This window comes from Rhincodon typus, chromosome 38, assembly GCF_021869965.1.
Source record: "Rhincodon typus isolate 14 chromosome 38, sRhiTyp1.1, whole genome shotgun sequence".
Taxonomy (NCBI): domain Eukaryota; kingdom Metazoa; phylum Chordata; class Chondrichthyes; order Orectolobiformes; family Rhincodontidae; genus Rhincodon; species Rhincodon typus.
The window spans coordinates 13,095,572-13,120,571 of NC_063369.1; the positions used below are offsets into that span (position 1 = coordinate 13,095,572).

Sequence of the window (25,000 nt, forward strand, 5' to 3'; positions counted from 1 at the left end):
CAAAAGAAGCAATGGCACAACAACTACTATACATTTGGCTGAACATTCCAATATACAGGTGGACCTTGGTCATGATACCGACTACTGTATTGCACTAGCCAAGTCCTTAGAGCATAGCTTCCAGACAGAGCACAACCAAGATTGAGGGGTAGGCGATGGCCTAGTGGTGTTATCATTAGACTATTAATCCAGAAACCCAGAATGTTCTGGGGACTGGGTTTGAATCCCACCAAGGCAGAAGGTAGAATTTGAATCCAATAATGAAACAAAAAAAAAAAAAAAGTCTGCAATTAAGGGTCTACTGATCACCATGAAATCACAGCCAATTGTCAGAAAAACCCATCTGGTTCACTGATGCCCTTCAGGGACGGACATCTGCCAGCCTCACCTAGTCTGGCCTGCATGTGACTCCAGACCCACAGCAATGTGGTTGACTCTCAACTGCCTTCTGAAATGGCCTAGTAAGCCACTCAGTTGTGCCAAATCACCACAAAGTCTCAAAGAAATGAAACCAGATGGATCGCCTGGCATCGATCCAGGCACTGGAAAAGGCAACAGCATAAACAGACCTGTTGACCCTGCAAAGTCCTCCTCACTAACATCTGGAGGCTAGTGCCAAAATTGGGAGAGCTGTCTCTCAGACTAGTTTAGCAAAAGCCTGGCATAGTCATACTCTCAGAATCATACTTTATAAACATGTCCTAGACACCATCACCAACAGGACAGACCCAGCAGAGAAGGTGGGACAGTGGTATACAGTCAGGAGGGTGTTGCTCTAGGAGTCCTCAACACCGACTTTGGCTTCCAGTTAAACATGGGCTGATTACCACATACTGTCCTCTCAGCTGAGAAATCAGTACTGCTCCATGTTGAACATAACTTGGAGGAAGCACTGAGGATGACAAGGGCACAAAATGTACTCTGGGTGGGGGATTTCAACATCCACCACCAAGAGTAGCGCAGCAGCAGTACTACACATCAAGCTGGTCAGGTCCTAAAGGACATAGCTGCTCGACTGGGTCTGCAGGTGGTGAGGGAACCAACAAGATGGAAAAAACGTACTTGACCTCATCCTTACTAATCTGCCAGCTGCAGTGGCATCTGTCCACAAGAGTATCGGAAAGAGTCCTTGTGAAGACCAAGTCCCGCCTTCAAATGAGAATAACTTCCATTGTGTTGTGTGGCACTATCACCATGCTAAACGGGACAGACTTAGCACAGATCTAACAGCTCAAGACTGGGCATCCTTGAGGCACTGTGGACCTCAACAGCAGAATTGCACTGCACAATCTGTAACCTCACGGGCTGGCATATTCCCCATTCAACCATCTCCATCAAGCCAGGGGATCAACCCTAGTTCAATGGAGAGTGCAGGAGGGCATGCCAAGAGCAGTACCAGGCATACCTGAAGATGTGGCATCAACCTGGTGAAGCCACCAAACAGGACTACATGCACGCCAAACAGCATAAGCAGCAAGTGATAGAACGAGCTAAGCGATTCCACAACCAATGGATCAGATCTAAGCTCTGCAGTCCTGCCACATCCAGTCGTGAATGGTGTTGGACAATTAAGCAACTCATTGGAGGCGGCGGCTCCACAAATATCCCTATCCTCAATGACGGAAAAGCCCACATCAGCGCAAAAGATAAGGCTGAAGCATTCGCAGCAATCTTCAGCCAGAAGTGCCGAGTGGGTGATCCATCACAGCCTCCTCCAGTGGTCCCCGGCATTATAGATACCAGTCTTCACTAATTCGATTCACTCCACGTGATATCAAGAAATGGTTGGAGACTCTAGATACCGTAAAGGCTCTGGGCCCTGACAACATTCCGACAATAGTACTGAAGAGCTGTGCTCCAGAACTTGCTGCTCCCCTTGCCAAGCTCTTCCAGTACAGCTGCAACACTAGCATCTACCCAGCAATGTGGAAAATTGCCCAAATATGTCTGGTACACAAAAAGCAGCGCAAATCCAACCCAGCCAATTATCATCCCATCAGTCCACTCTCAATCGTCAGTAAAGTAGTGGAAGGCAAAGCAGCACCTGCTCAGTGACGCCCAGTTTGGGTTCCGTCAGGGCCATTCAGCTCCTGACCCCATTACAGCCTTGGTTCAAAATGGACAAAAAAGAGCTGAATTCCAGAGGTGAGGTGAGAGTGACAGCCCTTTACAACAAGGCTACATTCGACCAGACTGTGGCATCGAGGAGCCCTAGCAAAACTGGAATCAATGTGTATTAGGGGGCAAACTCTCCATTGGTTGGAGTCATACTTGACACATGGGAAGATGGTCGCAGTTGTTGGAGGTCAATCATCTCAGCTCCAGTACTTCCCTGCAGGAGATGCTCAGTGGAGTGTCCTCGGCCCAACCATCTTCAATGACCTTTCCTTCATCATAAGGTCAGAAGTGGGGATGTTCACCGATGATTGCACAATGTTCAGCACCATTTGTGACACCTCAGATACTGAAGCAGTCCATGTTCAAATGCAACAAGATCTGGACAATATCCAGGCTTGGGCTGACAATGACGAGTGACATTCGCGCCACATAAATGCTGGGCTAAGACCATCACAAATGGGAGACACAATCTAACCAGCGACCCTTGACATTGAATGGTGTTACCAGCACTGAATGCTCCCCTATCAACATCTTGGCGGTTATCAGTGACCAGAAACTCAACTGGACTCACCACATTAACACAGTGGCTACAAGAGCAGGTCAGAAGCTAGGAATACTGCGGCAAATAACACCTCCTGACTCCTCAAAGCCTGTCCACCATCTGCAAGGCACAAGTCAGGAGTGTTATGGAATACTTCCCACTCGCCTGGAGGAGTGCAGTCTCAACACTCCAGAAGCTTGACACCATCCTGGACAAAGCAGGCCACTTGATTGGCACTACATCCACAAGCATCCACTACTGAACACTCAACAGCAGCAGTGTGTACTATCTACAAGATGCACCGCAGAAATTCACCCGAGATCCTTCCAAACCCACGACCACTTCCATCTAGGAGGACAAGGGCAGCAGACATATGGGAACACCACCAAATTCCCCTCCAAGCCACTCACCATCTTGACCTGGAAATAACTCTGTTCCTTCACTGTCACTGGGTCAAAATCCTGGAATTCCCTCCCTGATGGCATAATGGATCAACCTACAGCTGGGGGACTTCAGCAGTTCAAGGCAGCAGCTCACCATCACCTTCAAGGGCAACTAAGGATGGGCAAGAAATGCTGGTCAGTCAATGATGCCCACATCCCACAAATGAATACAAAAAAGCAAACATGCCAGCAAATAGCAGACTTAAGAGTCTCACAGCATGGAAAGAGACCCTTCGGTCCAACAGTCCATGCTGAACATAATACCAAACTAAACCAGTCCTGACTGCCTGCTCCTGGCCCATATACCTTCAAGCCTTTCCTACTATGCATTTATCCAAATATCTTCTAAACATTGCCATTGTACCCACATCCACCACTTCCTCAGCAAGTTCATTCCACATGCAAGTCACCCTCTGTGAAAAATTTGCCCATGTCTTTTTTAAATTTCTCTCTTCTCACCTTAAAAATGTGCCCCCTACTTTTGAAATCCCCCATCCTAGGGAAAAGACAACTACCATTAACTCACTCTATACCGCTCATGATTTCATAAACCTCAGGAAGTTCACCTTTCAACCTCCTATGCCCCAGTGAAAAATATCACAGCCTATCCACCCTTTCTTCATAGCTGAAACCTTGCATACCTGGCAATATCCTGGTATGTCTCTTCTGAATCCTCCCCAGCTTAAAAATCCTTCCTATAACTGGGCAACCACAACTGGACGCAGTATTCCAGAAGAGGCCTCACCAATGTCCTGTACAACTTCAACATGACTTCCCAACTCTTATAATCAAAAAGGACTGAACAATGAAAGCAAGGACGCTAAACGCCTTTTTAAACTACCCTGGCTATGTGTGATGCAAATTTCAAATAATTATGCACTTGAACCCCTAGGTCCCTCTGTTCAACAACACTACCCAAGGCCCTACAAATTAATTGTATAAGCCCTACACTTGTTTGCTGTCCCAAAATGCAATACCTCGCATTTATCCAGATTGAACTCAATTGACATTTCTCAGCCCACTGGCTCATTTGATCAAGATTCTTTCATAATCTTCAATAACATTCTTCATTGCCAACTTTGCCACGAATTTTGGTGTCATTTGCAAATTTACTAACCATTCCTATGTTCTCATCCAAATCATTAATGTAAGTGACAAAAGGGCCCAGAACCAATCCTTGCGGAACACTGCTGGTGACAGACTTTCAGTCCAAAAAGCATCCCTCCACCACAGTCTCCTGCCATTAAGCCAATTATATCATTTCTGAAGAAGGGTCTAGGCCCGAAACGTCATCCATCCTGCTCCTCTGATGCTGCTTGGCCTGCTGTGTTCATCCAGCTCTACACCTTGTTAACCCAATTATGTATCCAATTGGCAAGCTCACCCCAAATCCCACGTGATCTAACTTTACTGATTAGTCTGCCACATGGAGCTTTGAAGACTTTACTGAAGTCCAAGTAAACAACACCTATTGCTCCTGACCTCATTCTCACAAATGACCAGTCATGGTTAATGCTAATACAACAGTATTCAGTGCTCTTGTGGAGACCAAGTATATTCTTCACAATGGAGGACAGCCCACATGCCACAGTGAAAGCTGAGACATACGACAGGACAGTTCGGGCTTTAGCAGCATTACAATCCAGCAAAATCCATGAACTACTATAATCCGTAAAGTCATGACCAGTCACATTGTTTACTCTTCTGGACTCGCTAAGGAGTCAAAGTCCTACCTGCTCCAGAGATGCACGTAATACCTATAAACAAATGGATTTCAAAATATGCAAAAAGCTCTCGTTGAATGGGAAATGCAGAGGGTGTACCAGGTGCAGCACCAGATTATACCTTAGAATGAAATATCGGCTTAAGTGAGTATCCCAGTGTAGTCGTTGTGTCCAGTCAATTCTATTAAAGTAACATAAGGCAGTACACAATATTGCACAGATTATAATCACCAGCAATAACAGATGTGCACTAAGACTGTCAGTACTTTAGCCAAGATATTTCAACATTGTTACATAACCATCTATCCCAAACGGTGTTGCTCTGAAGTAGCTTTCTGCACTATCCAAAATCCCTTCCACCCACTTTCAATAACTATAACTTTGCTCCTGAGTAACAGACATCACGTTCTGATCTTATACCCACCTCCATTTTCTCTTTAAATCTACCAGTCAAATTCAGCCCCTCGTCACATATCGCGAATCACTACATATTTATCAACAATACCAACAATGGAACAAGTTAACTGCACCATCAAGGAATTGTTCAGCTATTGCCAGTTCACAACCAGAGACCAATGGTGGGTCTGCCAGTAACACCCAAATCCAGAACAAAAATAAGATCCTATAATTTGGGTTCCAAGAACCACTCAAGGTCCAGATCTCATCCCAACCCTGAACAAAAACTGGGTTCAAAACTCAAGTGCCAGAAGACAGTGACTAGCAGTCAGCTCAATATGACAGCAGGGACACTGAAAGAAATGTTTCTCCTTTCGAGGGACTAGAACTATGGCACACGGTTTGAAATATGAGAGCTTCCAATGAAGACCGAGATAAACAGAATTTTTTCTGAAGCCGCAGGGCAATGACAGGGTGACTGGACTATTTGTAAGCAAAGTTAAACAGATTCTTGACTGACAGCAGAGTCAGAGAGGGCAGGCGACACGGTGGTTCAGTGGTTAGCACTGCTGTCTCACAGCACCAGGACCCGGATTCAATTCCGCCCTCGGGCGACTGTCTGTGTGGAGTTTGCACATTCTCCCAGTGTCTGCATGGGTTTCCTCTGGGTGCTCTGGTTTCCTCCCACAGTCCAAAGATGTGCAGGTGAAGGTGGATTGGCCATGCTAAATTGCCTGTAGATTAGGTGGGTTATGAGGGATGCTCTGAGGGTCAGAGTGGACTTGTTGGGCCGAAGGGCCTGTTCCCACACCAGAGGGATTCTATGATAGGGTGTAGACAAGAAAACAGAGTTACAGTCACAACCAGATCAGCTTTGACCTTAGCAATGGTGCAGCCTCAAAACAGCTTGATGATCTACCCCTAATTTGCAAGTGCAATCTATGACGTACCACAAACATGCACTCCAATTACCAAATTCGTGCTCACTCAATTAATTCATCTATATTCCTTTGCAGACTCACTACTGCCTCAACTTACATTAAGTATTAGCATCGTGTGTAAATTTAGCCATAATATATTCAGTCACCGACAATAGAAAATTGTTGAGATTACACTGATCCCAGCAGTAGTCCATCACCATGGCGTACCAACATGAAAACAATCTATTTATCTCTATACTGTGTTACCTGAGAGCTAAGTAATCCTTCATCTACACTAAAACATTATCACCCACACCATGAGTGCTTATAACCATGGTTATTTCATGCACAAGTATTTCAGAGCACAAAAATCTCGTCTCAGACATATAAATCAGTCCTTCCATATGTTTAAGCCAACTTTCAATAGTTCCTTGCTAAACATCATTTTGCCAAGGCCATAGTCTCAATGACTGCAGCAATTCTCCAACTTAGTCAATAGCCTTCTTGGGAAGTCTAGCAAATGCACACAGCCTTTTCAGCCTGACATTTATTTTAAGGACAAAAAACTATTTTGTCCATCACTTCGCCAGTTGGTGCGCTTTGTTCATCTAAACTGAGCTCTGTCTGCACATTCAGGACAGAGGGTTGACCTTGGGACTGAAAAGCTTAATGTTTAGTTCTGAAGAAGGGTCAGATGAGAAACATTAACTCTGCTTTCTCTCCAGATACTGCAAAATGTGCTGAATTCAGCACTCTTCACGACCCCTCAGTTACTGAAACAGTCCACGTTCAAATGTAACAAGATCTGGACAATATCCAGGCTTGGGCTGGCAAATAGCAAATAAATATTCACACCACACAAATGCCAGGCAATCCAATAAGTCAGTACGCCAGTCAAAAATGAATCAATGATTGAAATACAGTTAACAATAAAACCAGTGAGAAACAGTAAAGGCTTTTCCACTGTCTCCACGATCCAGTACCATTTTGATTTGTTTTAAGAATAAGGAAAAAGAACTACACAAAGGTATAGCTTAAAAGAGAATCCAGTCTTCATCCCTTCTCCACTACCCTGCCACCATCTACACCAGCCCTAAACAATGAAGTTGCACTCTTAAGGCGCCATCTTTCAGCAAAGGGAAGGCGATGGCCTGGTCGTATTATAATTAGTTTCTTCATTAATAGTCTAATGTTCCAAGGACCCGAGTCCAAAATCTGCCACAGGACATGGCAGATTTTGAATTCAATTCGAAAAAAAACTCAGTCGAAAAAATGTCCTTCAGGGAAAGAAATCTGCTATCAGCACCAGGTCTGGCGTACATGTGACTCCAGGCCCACAGCAATGTGGTTGACTCTCAACTGCCCTCTGAAAGGTCCTACAAAGCCATTCAATTGTACAAATTGCTGCAAAGTCTCAAAGAAATGAAAGTGGACGGATCACCCGGCTTCAACCCAGACATCGGAAAAGGCAACTCGGCAAAGTCGTCCTCACAAACATCTGGGGGCTAGTGCTAAAATCGGAAAAGCTGTCTCAGACTACTCAAACAACAGCCTGACATTGTCTGTAAGGCACGATTCTGAGATCGTGACCATGTCCCGGTCACCACCATCCCATAACTCAGCACAGTGGTACACAGTTGGGAAGGAGATGCTCGGTCAGTCCTCAACATTGATTCCGGGCTCTATGAAGTCTCTTGGCTTCAGGTTAACAATGAGCAAAGAATCCACTTACCAATTTCCACGTACCGTCCTCCTTCAGCTGATCAATTGGTACTCCCCCATTATGAGCAACACTTAGGAGGAAGCATTGAGGAAGGCAAGGGCACAAAATGTACTCTTGGGTGGAGGATATCAATGTCCACCACCAAGAGGGGCTCAGCAGCAGCACGAATGATTGAGCTGGTTGGTTGAAAAAGGACACGGCTGCTAGACTGCGTCTGCAGCAGATGGTCAGAGAACAAGGGATAAAACATGCCTGGTAAGGATGAAGACAATCTGTCCATGAGCGACCACCACACAGTCTTTGTGGAGACCAAGTCCCACTTTCACAACGAGAATAACCTACAGCATGTTGCGTCACACTATCAACACAAAAGAGACTTCAAACAGATCTAGCAACTCAAGACTGGGCACCCATGGAGATTCGGTGGGCCACTGACAGCAGAATTGTACTCTAGCATGATCTATAACCTCATGGCCTGGCATATACCCCACTTAGCCATTACCATTAAGCAAAGAGGATCAGCCCTGGTTCAATGGACAGTGCAGGAGGGCATGACAGGAGCAGCATGAGGCATACCTAACATGAGGTGTCAACCTGGTGAAGCCAAATAGGACTACTTACATGCCCATCAGTATAAGCAGCAAGTATTAGACAATGCTAAGTGATCCCACAACCAACAAATCAGATTGAAGCTCTGCAGTCCTGCCACATCCAGCTGTGAATGGTGGTGGACGATTAAACAAATCACTAGAGGAGGCTCCACAAATACCCGCAGGTGATGGATGAGGCCAACATATCAATGCAAAAGCTAAGGCTGAAGCATTTGCAGCCACATTCAACGAGAAGTGCAGTGAATGATCCATCTCAGCCTCCTCCAGTGGTCCCCAGGGTTATAGATAACAATCTTCAGCCAATTCGATTCACTCCACATGATATCAAGAAACAGTTGGAGACACTGGATACTGCAAAGGCTACAGGTTCTGACAACATTCCAGCAATAGTCCTGAAGGCTTCTACTCCAGAACTCACTGCTCCCTTAGCCAAGCTGTTCCAGCACAGTTACAAAACTGGCATCTGCCCGACACTGGAAAGTTTTCCAGTTATGCCCCGTACATAAAAAGCAGGACAAATCCAACTCTGTCAATTACCACCCCAATCAGTCTGCTCTTGATCATCAGTAATGTGATGGAAGATGTCATCAACAGTGCTATCAAGCAGCACCTGCTCAGCAATAATCTGCTCAGTAACGCCCAGTTTGGGTTCCACCAAGGCCACTGAGCTCTTGACCACATTACAGCCTTGGTTCAATCATGGACAAAAGAGCTGAATTCCGGAGGTGAGCCGAGTGTGACAGCCTTTGACATCAAGGCTGCATTCGACAGAGTGTGGCATCAAGGACCCCTAGCAAAACTGGAATTAATGAGGATTGGGGGCAATATCTCTGGTGGTTAGAGTCATACCTGACAGATGGGAAGATGGTCGTGCTTACTGGAGGTCAGTCATCTCAGCTCCAGGGCATCTCGACAAGGGTTCCTCAGGGTAGTATCCTACGCCCAAACATCTTCAGCTGCTTTATCAAAAATTTTCCCTTCATAAAAGGTCAGAAAGAGGGAATGTTCGATGATCACACAATGTTCAACACCATTCGTGACTCCTCAAATACTGAAGCAGTCCATGTTTAAGTGCAATAAGAACCAGACAATATCCAGGCTTGGGCTTACAAGTGGCAAGCAACAAATTACATCAAACAAACGCCAGGCTACAACCACCACCAGAGGCAATCTAAGCACCTTCGACATCCAATGGCATTACCATCATTGAATCCTTCATTATCAACATCCCAGGGATTACCATTGACCAGAAACTCACCTGGACTCCCCACATAAATGCAGTGACCACAAAAGCAGGTCAGAGGCTTGGAATACTGAGGCAAGTAACTCACCTCCTGACGACCCAATGCCTGTCCACCATTTGAGGCACAAGTCAGGGGTGAGATGGAACACTTCCCACTTGTATAGATGACTGCAACTGCAACTCCAACACTCAAGCTTGATATCATCCAGGACAAAGCAGCACACTTAGTGGCACGACATCCACAAGCATCAACACCCTCCACCATAAGACACTCAGTTGCAGTATATACCATCTACAAGATGTACTGAAGAAATTCAAGGATCCTCAGACAGTACCTTTCAAATCTATGGCCACTTCCATCCAGAAGGACACCTGCAGCTGACATACGGGAACATCATCACCTTCAAGTTCCCCTCCAAGCCACACTCAATCCAGACTTGGACAGTTATCATCATTCAAAATCCTGGGGTTCCCTCCCCAAGGGAATCATGGATCGACCTACAGCACATGGACTGCAGCAAGTTAAGGGCGGCAGCTCACCACCACCTCTTCTAGCGCAACTAGGGACAGGCAATAAATGCTGGCCAGCCAGTGATGCCCACACCAGTTAATTTTTAAAAAACTCTGCGATAGATATCCAAATCCAGAAAGTTACACCAGTATCTCAACTCTTTAGTATTTTTGACACTTTATTTGCCATAGCCTGTGAAGATAATTCAACAGATCTTTAGCAAATCTGCTGGTACAAACTACAAAAATCTGAACATCTACGTTTTCAGTTTTTACAACCTGAAGATTTCTAAACAAACAGTCCTGACCTGGAAATTTCAAACTAAACCCTTCTAAGGTCGCTGGTCCCGAAACAGCCCCAAACTCAAGTGAAAAACTAAATTCACCACTAGTATCTTCCAAATGGAATTTTAAAAATTCACTCATCCTAGATTCTTCTGAATGGCGTACAAAAGAAATGGCCTTACATGTTAATCACGAATTAATGGTACAAATACAGGTTAACAGGTTTGATCTTGTCATTACAGTCAGACATACTGCAGTAAGGAGAGGGGATTCTGGGAAGGGGATGAGGCACCCATGGTTAACCAGGGAAGTTAAGGATATCAATTGAACGAAAAAAATACACAACTTGGCAAAGATTAGCAGTAAACCAGAGGATTGGGAAAATTTCAAAAATCAACTTTTAATATCAGGAATACAGAAGTCAAAGTGAACACAGGCCCCTTAGAGAATGAGGTTGAGGAAATAACACTGGAAAGCGAGGAAATGGCAAAGGAGTTAATTACTTTGCTTCCATTTTCATAGCCGAAGACACTAATAGCATTCCAAAATGACTAAAAATATTCAAGTGTCAAGAGGAGAAGGAAATAGATACAATACCTATCACTGGAGAAAAAGGTGTAGGGAAACTAAAGACTGATAAGTCTGAGACCTAATAGAATGCATACAGTAAGGAAGCCAGAGACTGTGGATGTAGTGGTTGTAAACTTCCGCAAACCTTAATTCTGGAAAGTGTCACTGTATCCCTTTATTGGAAAGGGGAAGGTGTTAATAAGTAGTTAACTTAAGCTAATTAGGTTAGCATCTGTTACTGAGAAAAAGTTAAGATTATAAGAGATAAACACAGCACTTAGAAATATATATTGAGCAGAATAAGCATGGTTTTGTGAAGGGGAAATCAACCCTGACAGACTCAAGAGCATTCTTTGAGAAAATAAACAGAATAGGCAAATGGGAAGCCATGGACGTAAAACATCTGGACTTTCAAAAGGTAACACACATTAAGCTACTTAAGGGACAATGGTTTATTAGCATGGGCGATATAGGACAATGTAAGAATAACAGGAGAGATTTCTTTTAAATGAAGAATGCAGGAAAGCTGTGGAACAGCAATTTGGGAGTTCTTGTGCATGAATTACAAAAAACTACCGTAAAGTTCAGCAGATAAAAAGGGAACACAAATGGAATCTCGGCCTTTAGAGTAGGAAGGATTTGTTAAAACAATACAAGACACTTGTCAGACCACAGATGGAATACCGAACAGTTTTGGCCAGCTTATCAAAGGAAGAATTCTTTTTCATTTAATCATTTTGTGGGATGAGGGCATCCCTGGCAGGCCAGCATTTATTGTCCATCCCTAGCTGCCCTTCAGAAGGTGGAGGTGAGCTGCTGGCTTGAACTGCTACAGTCCACCTGCTGTGGGTTGACCACAATGCCATTAGGGAGGGAATTCCAGGATTTTGACCCAGTAACAGTGAAGGAACGACACTATGTTTCCAAGTCAGGATGCGGAGTGCCTTGGAAGAGAACTTGGAGGTGGTGGCGTTCCCATATATCTGCTGCCCTTGTCCTCCTAGATGGAAGCGGTCATGGGTTTGGAAGGTGCTATCGGAGGATCTTGGGTGAATTTCTGCAGTGCATCTTTAGATAGTACACACTGCTGCTACTGAGCGTTCAGTGGTGGGGGGAGTGGATGCTTATGGATGTAGTGCCAATCAAGCGGGCTTTGTCCAGGATGGTGTCAAGCTTCTGGAGTGTTGAGACTGCACTCCTCCAGGCAAGTGGGAAGTATTCCATAACACTCCTGACTTGTGCCTTGCAGATGGTGGACAGGCTTTGAGGAGTCAGGAGGTGTTATTTGCCGCAGTATTCCTAGCTTCTGACCTGCTCTTGTAGCCACTATGTTAATGTGGTGAGTCCAGGTGAGTTTCTGGTCACTGATATGCTGGCACTGGAAGAAGTCCAGAGAAGGTTCACTATATAGGCAGTGGAATGTCTCAAATAAAACACCTCTTTTGGGACACAAAGTAAAATTGGCCAACTGAACAGCATGGCGAGATTGGAATTGAGATAGTAAGCCAGAAGCTTGCAGGATTCTCTATCAAATTAGATCAGGCCAGACAGACACGCAAGCTATTTACCTTGATTGACTACAGTGAATAGGTGTTGTTGAGACAATGTATGGGCTGAATAATCTACTTCTGCTCCCACATCTTATGATCTTACAACAATCAACTAGTTTGCAAGAGTTTTGCAAACAGACATAAAAGAGGCAAACAGCGCACTGAACTTGTGCTAACTGCGCAGCTGGAGGTAGCCCTGGAATAAGATCAACTTGAAACAAAAAAGTCATGCAAGATGACTGAGCCAGCAGTAAATAAAAACAGATTTGTAAATAAAATTACAACTGACTTAAACACCTAAACTAACTTACTAGGTGTGTATAAGATCAGACAAGATTATGATATTAAGCCAAAGAAAAAGGCCAGACAAAGGAAGCCAAAGGTTTGGTTTATACAGTACTTGTTTGTTTTTGAAAATGTAGTAGTGGTGCAACCAAGAGTACTTCAGAGAAATTACATGTAGTACACTTATACACAAGCCTTTATGTAAATGTATTTAACAGATGCGATTGTTTTAATATTAGTGGTTTTCTTGCACAGAAACCAACTGCCTCTCGAGTTACGCATGAAATAAATCATTGGTTACAGCAAGTCATGAAGTATTTACCATTTTATATTACACAAATTTAAAAAAGTCAGGTCAATATTTTAATTTGTTTTTTAGATGGTAAATACTGGTTGGACGAAGAACAGTTGCATACTCAGATGCAAGTCATAAGAACGTAACAACTAGGAGCAGGAGTAGGCCATCTGGCCCCTCAAGCCTGCCCCACCATTTAATAAGATCATGGCTGATCTTTTTGAGACTCAGCTCCACTTACCTGCCCGCTTGCCATAACACTTAATTCCTCTACTGTTCAAAAATTTATCTAGCCTTGCCTTAAAAACTTTCAGCGAGGTAGCTTCAACCGCTTCACTGGGCAGGGAATTCCACAGATTCACAACCCTTTGGGTGAAGAAGTTCCACCTGACCTCAGTCCTACATCCGCTTCCCTTTATTTTGAGGCGATGCCCCCTAGTCCTAGTTTCACCTGCTAGCAGAAACAACCTCCCTGCCTCCACCTTGTCTATTCCCTTCATAATCTTATACGTTTCTATAAGATCTCCCCTCATTCTTCTGAATTCCAATGAGTATAATCCCAGCCTACTCAGTCTCTCCTCATAATCCAACCCTCTCAACTCTGGAATCAACCGAGTGAATCTCCTCTGCACCCCCTCCAGTGCTAGTATATCCCTTCTCAAGTAAGGAGACCAAAACTGCACACAGTACTCCAGGTGTGGCCTCACCAGGACCCTATACAGCTGCAGCATAGCCTCCCTGTTTTTAAACTCCGTCCCTCAAGCAATGACAGACAAAATTCCATTTGCTTTTTTAATCACCTGCTGCACCTGCAATCCCACCTTCAGCAATTCGTGCACAAGGACACCCAAGTCCCTCTGCACAGCAGCGTGCTGCAATTTTTTACCATTTAAAACAGTCCATTTTGCGGTTATTCCTACCAAAATGGATGACCTCACACTTATCAACATTGTACTCCGTCTGCCAGACCTTTGCCCACTCACTTAGACTATCTATATCCCTCTGCAGACTGTGTGTCGTCTGCACACTTTGCTCTACCACTCATCTTAGTGTCTTCTGCAAATTTTGACACAGCACACTTAGTCTCCAACTCCAAATCATCTATGTAAAGTGTAAATAATTGCAGTCCCAACACTGATCCCCGAAGCATACCACTAGCCACTGACTGCCAACCAGAAAAACACCCATTTACCCCAACTCTTTGTTTTCTACTAGTCAACCAATCCTCTATCCATGCCAATACATTACCTGTAATACCGTGCAACTTTATCTTATGTAGCAGCCTTTGGTGTGGCACCTTATCAAATGCCTTCTGGAAATCCAGATACACCACATCCACAGGTTCCCCATTGTTCACGATGCAAGTAATGTCCTCAAAGAATTCCACCAAATTAGTTAAACATGACCTACCCTTCATGAACCCATGTTAGGTGTTCCCAATGCGACAATTTATACCCAGTCGGTCAACATCTCTAACACCCTAGACCAGATAGTTCACATTTGTGAGGACAGTGCACACAACACTCACTCCAAGGTCTTAACACTGTCTTTGGTATTTGAAAAAGTTGATTCTCAGCAGCTGGAAATAAACCTAAAAACTATATTCTTGTAAATACCTTTTTGCATCTAACCACACCACAAGTGTGCAACAAACTGTTCCAAGCAACTCCACTATGGAGTTTTCACATACAACCAGATATACCTCAAAATAATTCATCAAATACTCATTTTAAATTTCAATGTCGTTTGCAGCTACAGTATTTTGAACTTGGGAGCTTAGCACGTGGTGGATCGCAACTGAACTTGAACACAGGCAACAATGCAATGCAGCATATACCACCTATCCTAGATGATCACAGCATATCTCAACAAGTAGTTATGAGACTTCAAAGTGTAACTTACAGGCATTTTAACTCTTTCATTAAAAGCAGGGTCCCAAAATGGGATAAGAGGCACATGGTTAGATGAGCTCCAGGGTGGCACAGTGGTTAGCACTGCTGCCTCTCAGCACCAGGGACCTGGGTTTAATTTCACCTTCGGTCGACTGTGTGTGGAGTTTGCACATTCTCCCCGTCTGCGTGGGTTTCCTCTGGGTGCTCCAGTTTCCTCCCACAGTCCAAAGGTGTGCAGGCTAGGGGGATTGGCCACGGAAAATTGAGGGATGTGTAGATTACGTGGGTTATAGGGGAATGGGTGGGAATATAGTGGGATGCTGAGAGTCGGTGTGGACTTGTTGGGCTGAAGGCCTGTTTCCACACTGTAGGGATTCTATGATATAAACTATGAAGGAAGGGCCTTTGTGTAGCACTCAGGTGAGTAAATTACATTGTGTATTGCAGTCATTTTTGTCACGTAGACAAATTCAAACTATCACAAGATCCCACAAATAGCAAATGAACTAAATGACCATTGATCAACACAACACTACAGAAACAGTTCTTCAAATAGTCCAAGGTTCTGGAGTTAAACCTGAATCTTTGCCACCTGTCTTAAAAGCAAAATTTTGCTAAGTTAGACTGCAACTTAATATAGTATGTTTAATTCCTGTCTGACTGCCCTCAATCCCAAAAGTTGGAACAACGAAGTTACTCTCAGAAATCCCTAGTGAACAGGCAATAATAAAGCAGGGGTTCCAATACTTGCAGGCATTTCAATGACTGAACAACGTGGTTTTCACATTAAGACAGGACAAGGTAGACGTACAATGCAATAAAAAAAACGTTCACTCAAAAAGGAAAACAAGCAACTTACTGGCAGATTTAGTTTCACAGCATCCACAGGCTGTTGGAAAGGCCATGCGAACTGATGTTTCCATATCGTCTTCAAGAGCACTTTTGAGAGAAATTGCAGTTGGTTCGTCAACCGTTTGGATCGGTTAGGATTGGAAGTTTCAGGAGGGGGTGGATTGCCGATAACATTACTTGTTTGCTGGGGTTGAGCTTGTGACTGTGTTGAAGACATTTGTGTACTTTCTAGGCCATCCCCCATCGCTGGTAATTTTCTTAATCTCTTCCCTGGACCACTTTCACTCGACATACCATTGATCCCATTGTAGACCTCACCTGGTAACCTAGAATAAAGAGAGCGGATGGAATTACAGCATCCTAAAACCCTTTGCAGCAGTGGTTACATTTAAATACCCTATCTAGCAACTCTTAGATTTAATACCCAGGATAAACTTTCAAATGAGCCTGAAACACCATTACAGAGGTGAGATTCTTAATAAATAAACCATTATCAGCAATTGAATTTTAACTTGAGCTGTATCTAAAGAAAGTGACAAACTTACTTCTGCAAATTTAACTCTTCACTTTTTAAACAGAGTGCCTGTGAAATATGAATTCACGACCCTGCATTCCCAGAATTGCCTAAGTTTCATTTTACCACCTGAAGTGTGATGCACAGAACTTCTATTGGGATTTCTATTACAACACTGAAATTTGGCAAAGATTCAATAAAAACGTTTGCAGCTTCTGGTCACAAAAATTGATACCTGATTGTTAACGGTGCAACTAGATGTGCACAAAAGCCAGTAACCATCACTACAACATTCATTATACAATTTCTCGTTATGCACAGGAATAGATTTTTGTAGAGTGGTATGCCAAACTCCTGTGTGGCTGCACATTTACAATGCACAGATACACTGATCATGATTTTTTAAAAAGCAGGCAACAGTGGCTCATCTAGAGAGGAATAACTATTATACCATCTGACATTACTGACTATGTTTTAAATTTGTATTGCATCTGGATCAATTAATACTCTTATGTGGTGGCCTATGGATGCAGCACATGCACACACCCATGAGAATTAGGATTTCAAGACCTCAAATTGTTTCAACCAGTTTAACATTCAGCAAAAAGTCATTCTGCAACGATTTCCATTTAACACTGTGAAAATGTCCAAAGAGACTTCAGAGGAGCATCAGGCAATACAAGGAAGAGAAGACGATTTGACAGAGTACAAAAGACTATGTTTAGGAGGGCAATTTAGACCTTAAGAACTACACAGCTAAAGGCACGGCCACTGATAGAATTCAATTTTTTTTGGGTGGGGGAGAAGTAGTCTCAAGAGAGTGAGAGGAACGGGCATAGAGGGGGACAGGGAAAAAGGGACAGGATCTCTTGTCTAGCATAGTAAATATGAGCTGTGCACAGGCCAGATAGATGCAGGATTAGTTGAGCTATAGGCAACTTTTGTAATTGAATATTATAGTATCAGAGAATCCTAGATGGTTAATGTACCACAGCACCAAGAATACAATTTGGTAAAGAAAAGTACAGCTTTCAGGATGGATGGAGGAGATTTTCTTCCCCTGCCCCAAAGGGAGATTAGGTATATTTTAAATTCATTCTCTACTAAGTACAACAGCACATGCAAGTGTACAGATAGCTGGCTTGATTCTCTTTTGGAGTGCTCAGCAGTATGTTTAACAGAAGCCTTGAACAACTGCACCATCAACTGATGATGTATTTAATGACAAAATGGAGTATCCAAGCAAAAGTAATGTTACCATGCTGAATCATGCCAAAACGTCTTTTTTTGGAAGATACATACGCACGTGTGCAAAGCTGACCATAGTAGCATAATCATTACATGCAACTGCCCATATTCTCTCATACTTTGTTGAGAGATCAACATTTACTTAGCACGTTCTATAGTGACAGGATGTCCTAAACCAACACAAAGTACTTTGTCTAGTCACTGCTGTAATGTAGAAAATGCAGCAGCCTGAACCTGATAAAGACTGGATAATTTTGAGGATGTTGACGACGGGACAAGTATTAGCAATGATGCCAGGGCTAATCCTTGTCTTTAGGATAGAGTCGGAATATCTTTTACATACTCATGAAAAGGTACAAACTTGGCTTAATACATCATGTGAAAGATGGCAACTTCATTAGAACAGCACTCTTATCAAATATTGTACTGGACTGTCTGGCTGGAATTTGAACTCTCAACCAAATGCACCATCAGCTGAGCCACAGTTCATGCCTAAAACTGAAGCAAGATATTTTTACACTAATGGAAGTGAATTCAGAAGTGTATTTGCTTGACGTTTCAATAGAAGCAGATCTTCTCAACAATAGAATCATGCTTATCAAAATTGTGATGAGAATTCTAAGGCATAACAGAACTTTTTTTTTTATATACAGCTCAACAATGAGATACAAGAAAAAGATATGACGCTCACGCTTTCTCTTTGGAATGCAAAGAACTTTAAAAGCATGAAATTTGAAAAGACACATAAGAACTTCAAACTATAGTTACTTATAAATTGTTGTAAAGAGCACAAATAACTACAAAACACCAAATCTTTCAGCCAGTTTTCATTTTGGGTACTGTTGCATGGGGATAGTCTCTCAAGAAGAAAACAACAGTGACAGCCAGATCTTGAACACCAAGAATGCATCTTATGTTAAGTGGGGTTTGTCAAGGTTCAAAAAGCAATTGTTGTAGGGGACTTTCAGTTAGGGACATAGATAATTCTGCAGCGTGAGTGAGATTTCAAGATGATGTGTTGGCACGCGAGAAAGTAGGAATAGGAAGACAGGGTAGATGAATGTGCAGCTGAGAAGGGAGTGCAAGGAGTAAGGATTCAGATTTATGGATCATTGAGATCTCTTCTGGGGCAGAAGCGAGCACTTCAAAAGGGGTCAGGTTTCACCTGAACTGGAGGGGGAACCAATATCCGAGCACAGCGCTTTGCTAATGCTTCTCAGGAGCCTTTGAACTCGTGGTGGGGGCATCTGAACTAGCAGTGAAAATAGAGTCAGATGACGATGGTCCATAAGTTGAAGAGGGCAAGTTAATTACACAAGACAGCCAAGAGCAACTCAGAGGAAGTGGTAAATCTGAAGAATTAAACTGCATTTATTACAACATAAGGGGCCTAACAGCCAAGGCGAATGAAATTAGGGTATTGATGAAAACATGGGACTGGGATATTATTTTAAGGAAACATGGCTGAGTGAGCTGTCAGTCCTGTCCTTCCACGTTCTGGGTTTAGATGCCAAAGGAAGAACAGAAAGGGAGGCAAGAGTGAAGGGGGTGTGGTGTTTAAGATTAGGAAAAACATTACTATTGTACTTGAGAGGATATTCTTGGGAGATCGTCCAATGAAGCTGGGGACTGTAGCACAAGCCTCCCAGTATCAGCTGGAAAATGAGGAGCAATTATGTAGAGAGATGTCATGTGCAAGAATAACAGGGTAGTAATAGCAGGGGATTTTAAAATCCTTCCAATCATTGACTGGAACTGCCATAGTGTTAAGAGCTTGGATGGGGAGGAATTTACTAAGTGTGATCATGAAAATTTATGATTAATATGTAGATGTACCTACTAGAGAAGGAGCAAAACCTGGCCACTTCTTGGGAAGAAAGGCAGAGCAAGTGATTTAAGTATTAGTGGGGGAGCACTTTAGGATCAATGTTATAACATTAGTTACGGAAAGGGATAGGTCTTGTATAAAGAAATTCTAAAATTGGAGTAAGGCTAATTTTGATGGTATGAGACAAGAATTTTCAAAAGTTGATTGGGGTAGTCTATTCACAGGTAAAACGACGACTGGCAAGTGGGAGGCTTTCAAAAGTGCAATAATGAGAGTTCAGAGGCATTATGTTCTTGGTAGAGTGAAAGACAAGTCTGGTAGGATTAGACAACAACGGATGAATGAAAATATGGAGGCTCCAGTCAAGAATGAGGAGACGACAGGTCTGGAATTGACAACTAGAATCAAGTGAATCTCGAAGAATATAAAAGGGGAGTAGGGGCATTCTTAAGATGGAAATCAAGAGGGCAAAAAGGGAATGAGGTAGCCTTGGGAAATAGGGTGAATGATGATCCAGAGATTCTATAGGTACATTAAAGAGCAAAAGAGCAACTAGGGAGAATGTTGGCTCCTTTATAGATCAATGAGGTCGTCTGTACGTGGACAACCATCACATTAGATGGGACAGTTATTAAACAAATATTTCACATCAATATTTACTGTGGAAAAAGACATGGATGCTAGGGAACTCAGGGAGAAGAATACTGACGTCTTGAAAACATTTCAGAACAGATGGTGCTGGAAGTCTTAAAAAACAAAGACGGATAAATCTCAATCAGATGTATCCCTGGAGTTGTGGGAAGCTATGGAAGAAATTTCCGAGGCCCTAGCAGAGATATCTGTATCTACAGTTGGGGTGAGGTACCAGAGGACTGAAGGGTGGCTAATGCTGTGCCTTTATTTAAGGCTGCAAGGAAAAGCCTAGGAACAACAGACTGGTGAGTCTGACATCAGTGGTGGCTAAGTCGTTGAGGCAGATTTTGAGAGATAGGATTTACATGCAGTTAGAGAGGTGAAGATTGATTAGGGATAGTCAATGTGTTTTTTTGCATGGGAAATCATGTCTCAAACATGAGTTCTTTGAGGATGTGACTAAGATGATACATGACAGAGCAGTGGACGCTGTCTACATAGACTTTTTACTAAAGCCTTTGACAAGGTTCCACATGGTAGATTGGTTAGTAAAGTTAGACCAAATAGGATTCAGGGAGAGCTTGCTAATTGGATACAAAATTGGTTTGATGGTAAGAGACAGAAGCTGATGGTGGAGGACTGTTTTTTTGGACTGGAGGCCGATGACCAGCGGTGCTCCACAAGGATCAGTTGACACTTACATAAACAATTTAGATGAGAACTTAAGAAGCGTGGTTAGTAAGTTGCAGATGACACCAAAATTGGTGGTTTAGTGGACAATGAAGGTTATCTAAGATTACTACAGGATCTTGATCGATTAAGTCAATGGGACAAGGAATGGCAGGTGGAGTTTAATCTGGATTAATGTGAAGTGTTGCATTTTGCTAAGACGAGCAAGGGCAGGACTTACACAGTTAATGGGAGGGCCTTAAAGACAGCTGTCAAACAGACCCCTAGGGATTCAGGCACATAGCTCCTAGAAATTTGTATCACAGGTAGACTGGGTGGTAAAGGCAGCATTTGACATGCTTGCCTTCGCGAAGATTTTGAGTACATGAGGTGGGACATTATGTTGAGGTTGTACAGGACACTGGTGAGGCCTCATCTGGAGTACTGTGTACAGGTCTGCTGATATTATTAAGTTGGAGAGGGTGCAAAGAAGATTTAGGATGTTACTGGGGAATGAGAGTTATAGGGAGAGGCTGAATAGGCAGAGACCTTTTTCACTCGAGCTTAGGAGGTTGAGGTGTGACCTTGTAGAGGTTTATTAAAAACATGAAGGGCATAGATAAGGTGAACAGCAACAGTCTTTTCCATCAGATAGGAGAGTTCAAAACTAGAGGGCATTTTTAAGGTGAGATGGGACAAGATTTAAAAGGCAGTCGAGAGGCAACTCTTTCCACACAAACAGTGGTTCGTATGTGGATTAACTGCCAGAGGAAGTGGTAGATGCAGGTAAAGTTACAACATTTAGAAGCCATTTGGACAAATACATGAATAGGAAAAGTTTAGAGGTACGTGGGCCAAATGCAGACAAATAGAACTAATTTAGTTTGGGAAAATTGGCATGGACAAATTTTCGTGGACTGTTTCCGTGCTATACGACTATGATTCTATAAATGCGGCCTTGATGTCAAGTACAGTAACACCTCACTTAGGGAATATTTGAACTAAGGCCTGGAGCTGACTGGCTCTGGTAGAAACCAAACCTGGTGTCAGCAAACAGGCTACTGCTGAACAGGAATTCCTTGATGACAGCATCACCTTACTGATGATCATGAATAGAGTTGAGGTGATTGTTGGTTAGGTTGGATTTACTCTGCTTTTTGTGTAGGCAATTTTCCACATTGTCAGATAGATGTCAGTGTTGGTGCTGTCGTGCAACAGTTTGGTTAAGAGCATGGCGAGTTCTGGAGCACTATTCTTTAGTATTATTACTGGAATATTGTCATCACCCATAGCCTTTATGGTTTCCAGTGCCACCAATCATTTCTTGAAGTCACAAAGCAAAAATCAAATTTGCTGGGGCCCTTTGAACAAGGCAGAGATGGATCATTTACTCAGCACTTCTGGCTGAGAATTGTTGTCGATATTTCAGCCTTGCCTTTTGCAATTATGCGCTGGGCTCCCCCATTATAGAGCATGGAGGTACTTGTCGAAAGCCCTCCTCCACCAAGTTGTTTATTTGTCCACCAGCCACAACGGATGTGGTAGGGCTGCAGATCTTAGATCTGATCCGTTGGATGTGGGATCAGTTAGGTCTATCATTTGCTGTTTTGGCGTGCAAGATCCTGCTGTGTAGCTTCACCAGGTTAACACCTTAATTTTAGTTAAGTGTTGTGCTGCTCTTGGCATACCTTCTCACTCTCAACTGAGCTACGATTGATCTCTTGGCTTGATGAAAATGGTCAGATTGCAGATTGTTGGAGTACGATTTGGCTGAAGGCCCACAGCACCTCATGGATACCCAGCATTGAGCTGCTGCATCTATTTAAAGTCTGCCCCCATTTAACACAGTTATAACAACACGATGCAAAGTATTGAGAACATACTATAAAGGCAGGATTTCATTTCCACAAGTGACCCTACCACTAAGGTCATGGACAGATACCATCTGCACCAGGCAGATGGGTAACAGTGAGGTCAAGTATGCTTTTCCCCCTTGTTAGGTGCCTCACCAACTCAGTTTAGACTCAGTCTAGCAGTATGCTTGAAGTTTTTTTTTCTAAAAAGCAGGTCAGAAAGTCATTTAGAAATGACCCATCATTGCATCAATTCCAACAAGACAATGCCTCACAGGACTCCTGCTATGTAAATAGACAGAATATTGATATCAAGTCTAAAAACAGACCAGAAAGCCATTGTTCTGAAGTCAAAACTAAAGTTCAGGTCCCAACATTCAGAAAATTAGGAATTCAGTTCAGAGCAGAAAGTATTTTTTCCAATGAAATGAAATCAAGTTCTCAGTTCAAGGGATTGCTCAAACAAAATAGCATATACAGGGAGTTTGTTATAACACGGTGTTTCATTAACACCAATTGGCTATAATGCGATTGATGAACTGTGGACGCTGTCTGGATAACGAACTTCCAGCTGTACAGGTATTACGATTTCCCTACAACTTGATTTTCTATAGCACAAGGTCACACAAGAACGCAACTATCACGTTAGAGGAAAAATACCTGTGCTATAGACTATCCTGTAATTAGGATCGAAGAGAGTCAAGTTTGGAGTGAAGACAGCAAACAATGGAAGAAAGCAAGAATAAAACATTTCTTGCAAATCGGAGATTTCAAACTACACATCTCTTCTAGATCAGTTAAGAACAAAAGAACATTAGGAGATGTAGACAATCCAGGCCCCCAAGCCTGTTCAATTTGATATCATATTGGCTGATCTCCAGTCCGCTCTCCCCAACTCTTCAAACTATTGTTAATAAAAACATCCAACTCCTTGGACCACAAGCTAAGATGTAGTAGCAGAATTAGGCCTTTCAGCCCACAGTCTGTTCCATCATTAGATCTTGGCTGTGTTTCTCAACCCCATTCTCCTGCCTTCATCCCATAACCCTTGATCCCCTTACTAAATAGAGAACCTCTCAAAAACAATGACTTAGCTCTTCAGCAATGAGTTCCACAGATTCACCCATCCTCTGGATCCAGCTCAGTTCTACAGGGTTCTCCTTTCTAATACTGTGCCCTCAAGTCCTTGTATCAGACTAGTGGAAGCATCATCTCCATGGCCATTCTAAATCGTGGCCTCTCTGCACTCTAAGTTTCAATAAGGTCCTCCCCTCAACCTGCTGAACTCCAAGTAGACCCAGAGTTCTCAATCATGTCTTCTCCTCAAATTTACTCAATGTCCCATCGTAATCTGGGGTAGCAAATTTCAGAGATTCATGCTCCTCACAAATAATTTCCCACTTCCAGCAGTGAAGTAAACCTTTGTTCTGATATTAGTAAATTTCATCAAGTATTTGATATATCTGCATTCCCACATTAACAACCAAAATTTAAAAGGTTTTCGAATGCTGAACCCTTCCGCTTCCTTTGCTAAACAGATCTAACTATTTTAAATTGCTTATGCACAAGACTCAAACTCCAAGCATAGGCCATCCATGCAACTTCCATTGTGACTGCAATTCAGGAACACACCTGGTTCCTAATGGTCTCTACGTCCTTGCTTTGACTGGTGGTAGTTACACTACTGCCTTCCAAGCTGAGCCTGCTGGAAGTTCTCTTGTTGCCTATATCTGAGAGAAACACACACAGATAAGCCTAGGAGAAAAATATTGCAGCAGGCCATCTCCACAGCAATATGTCACTCTTAGATGTCCCAGAGATGCAATTAATCATCTCCCATTTAACCCAAAAAAGGTTAATGCACACGAAGATCTCCCTTTGTTCATTTTTTGCTTTCCAAACATTGCTTTGATTGGGAAAATTAGTTGAATACATTATCCCCATTAAGACAAACGTCATCTCATTTCTACCAGGACTCTGATAGGGTTACCCATGGTTCAGTGTTTGCACAGAACTGGTACAAACACAAACCAAGATTGAAGTAAGGCTGCTTACCAATCTTTCAAACAAGATGCCTCCATTATCTTACCTTTAACAATTCTATCTTAACCCCGAAGCTATACTAGTAAAATATGCTGATGAGAAGGCAAAACATCAGGAAAGAACACAAGGCCAGGGTGGAGCATTGAATTTTCATAACCTAAATCATCTGAAAATGGATGAAGGATTAAATGAATGATAGCAGCATTCAAGTGAGGTCAGAGACATTGACAGTCTCCGGTGCATTACGGCTAATT

At 42.9% G+C, this 25,000-nt stretch overlaps 1 protein-coding gene across 1 annotated transcript in view; it reads left to right on the forward strand.

Moving 5' to 3' along the window:
- LOC125487226 (bromodomain-containing protein 4-like) overlaps nt 1-25,000 on the forward strand; it is a 126,097-nt gene that overhangs the window by 78,345 nt on the left and 22,752 nt on the right. The window lies entirely within an intron of this gene.